General features: G+C 45.3%; 1 pseudogene; it reads right to left on the bottom strand.

The window, feature by feature from the left end:
- Positions 1-1,110: 1,110 nt before the first annotated feature.
- LOC118977501 (NEDD8-like) lies at positions 1,111-1,439 on the bottom strand (annotated as a pseudogene).
- Positions 1,440-5,897: the final 4,458 nt, after the last annotated feature.

Genomic DNA, 5,897 nt, shown 5'->3' with positions numbered 1-5,897 from the left:
AGGAGGTTCAGAGAAGCTATTCAGGCTGGAGCAGTGTTGGGCAGAAGGTCTGAGATGGGGTGAAGAGTTCTGTTGTGTATTTACATGAGTGTCTTTTAAAAACTTTAATAGGCAATGCATTTTTATGGTTCAACTTTTTTTAAATTAAAAGGTCTACAGTGAAATGTCTTCTCACCACTCATGTCTGTATTGTATCCATATTTTTCTACCATCCAGGTAACCACTATTAATGTTTCTTATGAATTCCTAGAGTCTCTTTATGCATATGCCAAAAATATATATTATCCCCCACCACCTCCTTTTTAAGCGAAAAGTAGCATGTGATATACACTGTTCCACAGATTCTTTTACATAGTTGCATAGTATTTGGTTGTATGGATATATGACGACTAGCCAGTCTCCTATGGATGAACATTTGCGTGGTTACAACAAATCTCTTGTTATAACAAATGGTGCCACAATGAGTAAGCTTATATAAAATTCATCTTGCATCTGCTCAAGTGTATCTGCAAGATAAGTCCCCAGAAGTGTGATTGCTGTGTCCTTTTTCCATTTCCTTTTAGTGTGCATCAAGGCATCCTTGGGTCAAGATAACCGCATCAAAACAACCACATCACTATCGATACAAAATGGGAAAACCATTTCAACGACCTTGACCATGACTAGTGTTGGAAAAGAGATTGGTCAATGCTTGACTCTTCCAATTCCTTTCTGAAATGCTGTGGACATTTACTGGGGTTTTTTTGTTTGTTTGTTTTGGTTTGTTGTTGTTTGTTTGTTTTTTTGTCACTCAGCATCAAAACCCTTAAATATCCCTGGATACCAAACTTTTTTCTTTTATATTTTATTGTATTGAGAACTAGAGACACGGCCATAAGAGCGGGAAGCATGTAGGTCTGAGACTAAAACCCAGTAGCCAGCAAGGGCCCTTTGGGCCAGGAACACAGCATCCCAGGGCCTTCTCAGGCTCCTACCAGGAGACATACAAGACTGGGTACCCAGGAGTAGGGGCCATCACTCTGGTGTCCCAGACAGTGATAGGATATATGATGCCTCCTTACAAGGGACGGGGTAAAGAGGGTAAAGAGGGTAAGCTGATCAGAGGGTCCATCACTGCCTAAGACCACCTCCTCCTCTTAGAGCCCACACCAGACAGAGGACTGAACCACCCAGGGTTTTGTGATCAGCGCTGTCCCCTCATCATTCATCCGTTTACCACTGTAGATGAGCCGCTGCCGCTGGTGGGGAAGAGGGGCTCCCTATCTCTCTTCCCCATGTTCCTCGATCACTCCACCTTTTCTGTGGGCTCAGTGTCCATATCAGTCTCCTTCCCAGTCAGCACCTTCAGTTCAATTAGCATCTTCTTCCAAGACGGGGGCTGCACACAGACAAATGGCTGCTTCCACCACTGAGCTTGCCACTGCCGCTCCCCAGCACTCTGCCTGTTGGGTACCAAACTTTAAATTCCCCAGGAGTAGAGATGAACCAAGGCAAAGATTGACACTGAACCACAGAAAATACTTAATGCTTCCTCTGGATAGTCAGAGACTTGGCAGGAGCAAGATAGGAGGAGCGGTGGAAAAGGGGGTGGTTGGAGGAAAACTACACAGGGACACACTAGACACTCGGGCCCCGTTGATGAGACTGTTCATGCCCACGGGTGTTGGTGTGGAAGCATTCTGTAACAACCAGGTTTCCCTATGGATGCTATAAAAATAGAAGCAAGTGTGTAAAACAAATCCTTAGTAAATGGACAAATATTATTAGATTTCAAAAACTGAGTATTTTAACCAGTCACTCAGCTCAGCCTCACTCCTGATACCAGCCTCAGATCCACATATCCAACTGCCCACTCAGCGTCTTCATTCGAATGCCTCAAATTTAACACTTCCAAAACTGCACTACAGATACCACCCCCCAAATCTGCTCTACTTATCATCTTCTCCATCACAGCTGAAGACCAACCCAGTAGCTAAAGCCAAAAATCTCAGAGCCATCTTTTAAGTCTTCTTTTTCTTGCATATCCCACATTCAGTCCCTCAGAAATCACACTGGTGCCAACTTCAAGATTATCCAGAATCCTAGCAAATCTCACCATTTCTACTGCCATCTCACATTCTGCTGCCATCCTGGCTCAAGCCCCAGTCTTCTCTGACCCAAATCACCGTACGAGCCCCCTACCTGTTCTCCCTGCTTTTACCCATTGCCCCCCAAAATGATAAAGTCTCTACACAGCTGCTGGAGAAACCCTCGGAATTATAAAGTCAGGTTATCTTACCTCTAATCACACCCCTTCAGTGCTCCCCCTTTCACTCATTCCGGGGCCCCCATCACCGCACTAATCTCACCACGACCTGCTCTGTCCCTTACCCACCCTCTTCCAGGCACAGGGGACTCCCATCAGCCATTGCCTATGGCAGAAACAGCCTGCCCGTCCCTGTCTATAGGCTCACTCCCTCACCTGGTTTAGGTCTCTCTGCAACTTTCAGCTTCTCAAAGACGTCTATTCTCATCCATAGCACTTACCACCTTCTAACAAACACTTTTTTCTAACAAACACTTTCATTGTACAATTTACTTAACTGTTCTGTTCGCTGCCTGCTCCCCTTGCCAAAGTATGAGCTACTCAAGGGCAACCCCTCTTGTCTCACTGCTGAATCTCAAGTGCCTAAAACATCGCTGGTACACAGCAGGCACTTGTAGAACACATGAGTTTTGGGGTAATTTTTGATGTCATTAGCATATATCATTTTAACAATGAAAATACTTTGGCAAATGTATGATTAAGTATTTTTCTCACCAATCAACTCTTTTCAATGACTGATTAATCCAACAGGGGTTGTCTCCTTGAACTTGAATAGATTTAAATCCAGACGTCCAATTTAACAATACTACCCTTAAAGTTTATCCTGATACCAAAAGCTGTTTAGCTGATTTTTCTTCAGCCATTAATGATTTCTCTCCAGCACCAGCCACAAATATTCTGTTCACTTGGCTAAATTATGGGACCAACGACAGGGACAGTCTCTACCGGCCTTTCTAATGCTCCTGAAGAAAGTACCAATGTGGCTCCCCTCACAATACTTTGTATGTCTTACTTTGTGACAAAGACAGAAAAGTAGTTATTTACATACCAGCAAACCTCACACTTTCCTCTTCCACCAGGTTCCCTGCCTCCTACCTGCACCCCTTTGGTAGACAGCACCTATGCTGTTAGCTGACTGACTTGTGGGTGATAAGGCCTAGGCATTTAGCTCTTCTCCCTGTTCTCATCACCAATAGTTCCAGCAGATTCTCAGTCCACCCATGCTGCTGCTTCGGAGTCAGCTTGTTTTCAGTAACAAAGCTCTCCCGTGTAAACATCTGCAGCTAAAAACCTTCATACCTATGACTCGGGTGGAAGAACCTCCCCACAAGCATAATTGCCATCAACTACCCCAAACAAGTACAGGATCCAACACAAATAACACCCCTTTTATTACAAAATCTTTTATTACAAAGTCATAAGTATATCATTCTGTAACATAACACTATCACATACAAGCACACAATATGAATTTTAGGAGACGCGTTCAAATTAAACTATAAATTATTGCACCCATATCATTACCCTGCCGACCACCCTCACACAGGCGTTACTTCTGCCGGACCCGTGTGTAATCTGTCTTAGCCACTATGCTTGCGGCTGAAAAGCGGGGTGGAACGGTGGCCAACTGCAAGGATTTGGGGGCAAGCAGACATAAGCTTTCACCACCACTTCTCCATGTCCTTGGGCAGGTGACAGTGTCTCATGGAAATCACAACAGTGGGATTGATGGTAGAATATCTGCTAAAGGATTGTTTTGAGGATTAAATCAATCACACCCACCAGAATATGTTTTCAGTAAATGACAGTTTAAATTATCTTGCAGGCTCTGCCTCAGAACAAGCTCCCCAGGAGCCCCACTTTGAACAAGATCAGTACCCCTAAACCCCTTTCACAAAGAAAATTTAGGAGAACTCCTGATCCAGACAGGATTTGCCAAGCATTTTCTGGTTCCTCATGATCTCTACTCTACCACCTCTTAAAAGGAGATGTTAATGTATCCATGTTGCAGATTGCCTGCATGGAATCACCCTCTATCCAACACCTGCACACAGTGGGCACACAGTCGAGAACCATAGACCCAAGGGATCACAGGCCACGCTGCCCCAGAAGGGGCACCCACTCTCGGGGCTGTGAGCAATGGACATGTCAGCATTTTCAGGTGGAGTCTTGTCCTGAATAGCAATCCGCCCTCCTAGAGTCTAAGTTTCCATGATCGCCTCCATCCCACATTCCCCAAACCCCAAGCATGATTGTTTTCCACAGTCACTGCTTGATAAGACTCGCCAAAGTGTGGGAATGCAGTTAAGACACAGGCATCTCCCATTTTTCACGTTAGTCAGAGATGTTAATGCCAAGCAACTCCTTCCAAAGTCAGAGTTTCCAGAACGCTGTGCCCAAAATTCAGACCGAGAGCTGGGAATTGATGAAAACCCCATGGAATCTTAACCCCACACAACCCGCTCAGGTTTCTCACATTTGACCCAACTGATCTTGTTTGGACAAATGGAAAATTTTATTTGTTGCAGAATTGTATTACTTTCTAAATGAATTAAAGGAGAATTTATTGGCCATTCAGTCCAGGTCATGAGAGGTGCCCTTGTCCCCTGAGAATGCATCTCAAGAAGAGAAAGCGAACTTCGAGATGATGTTTTGAGTATTCTGCCCAATCCAAATGACAGGGAGTGGACCTGGAGGCTCCGAAAAAGCAATTCCACTTAGAAATGTGGCACCGCGGGTTTCTAATTAAAGACCTTTATTGAGATGCAGTCAGGCATGGAAGACGCCTGGTGCTGAGGGAAGTACCAGAGGCACCTGTGCCGGTGGGTGGGTCTCCTCCATGGGCTTGGGCACCCCTGTGATGGGAGGGGGGACGTTCCTCCCAATAACTCTAAAACTCAAAGAAAGAGTGCTGAGGAAATAAAGAACACCGGTCTGAGACTCAAGTCGTTATCTTCCTACTAATTCCATTCTGAAGTGATGGGTTCTCCGGGCCTCAGTTCGTGTTCTGTAGACTGAGGGGTGGGAGCTGGGGGATGTCCGGGGTCTGCGTGCAGCCCCAGCCACAAAGAACGGAAGCCTGCTCCCTTTCACCCGGCTCTTTGTTGCAGAATTCCTTGCTGCTGACCCTCCAGGCTCCATGCAAGCACAATCTTTAGAAATTAGCATTTTATTGATTTTGACATGTGCTGCCATTGACGTTTCTGTTTTATGTGTTTTAATTAAATGTTATTATTCGCCACTGTGTCCTGAGGCCATGTGCTGGGAATGGGTGAGATTACATAAATCAGACCTGAAGTTCGTCACATGATGTCACTGTGATTATTTCCCTTAGATCAATAGAGAAGTTTTGATGTTCGCTTTATAGCTGAGAGGTGGCTTCCTTACATTTATCTCCCACCTTGTTGAAAATCCACAAAGCCCTTCTCTAAACCCCACCCTCCTCTGATGTAGAAATGAGCACTTTGTTTTGATTTCAATGTTGTCGCTAGTATTAGATGCCACCATGCTTCTCAGAGCCACCTCTACCTGGGGCCCTTAAGCCCATTTTAGTCTGTGGCATGAAGCCCCAACCAGGGACTGTCGTTTCAGTCTGTTCTTCTTTCTGCCCCATTTCGGTTCCCTCTTTGTTCCCCACACACTGCACTGCTGGCTCTGGACCATGATTCATTCGAAACTGCTAGACGTTTGTGTTGCCAGGGATGTCATTTTCTTGCATCTCTGTGCCCCAGAGGCACCTGCCTTGCACCAGGTGAGTGCTTGATGCATGATGGTTGAACTTAGTTGAGGGGAGACAGTGAGGAGTTCGCAT

The sequence above is a fragment of the Sturnira hondurensis genome, unplaced genomic scaffold (genome assembly GCF_014824575.4).
Source record: "Sturnira hondurensis isolate 20B ecotype Veracruz unplaced genomic scaffold, ASM1482457v3 Scaffold0021354, whole genome shotgun sequence".
NCBI lineage: Eukaryota > Metazoa > Chordata > Mammalia > Chiroptera > Phyllostomidae > Sturnira > Sturnira hondurensis.
Note: the sequence above shows the minus strand (reverse complement) of the source record. Positions and strands in the feature narration are given on the sequence as shown.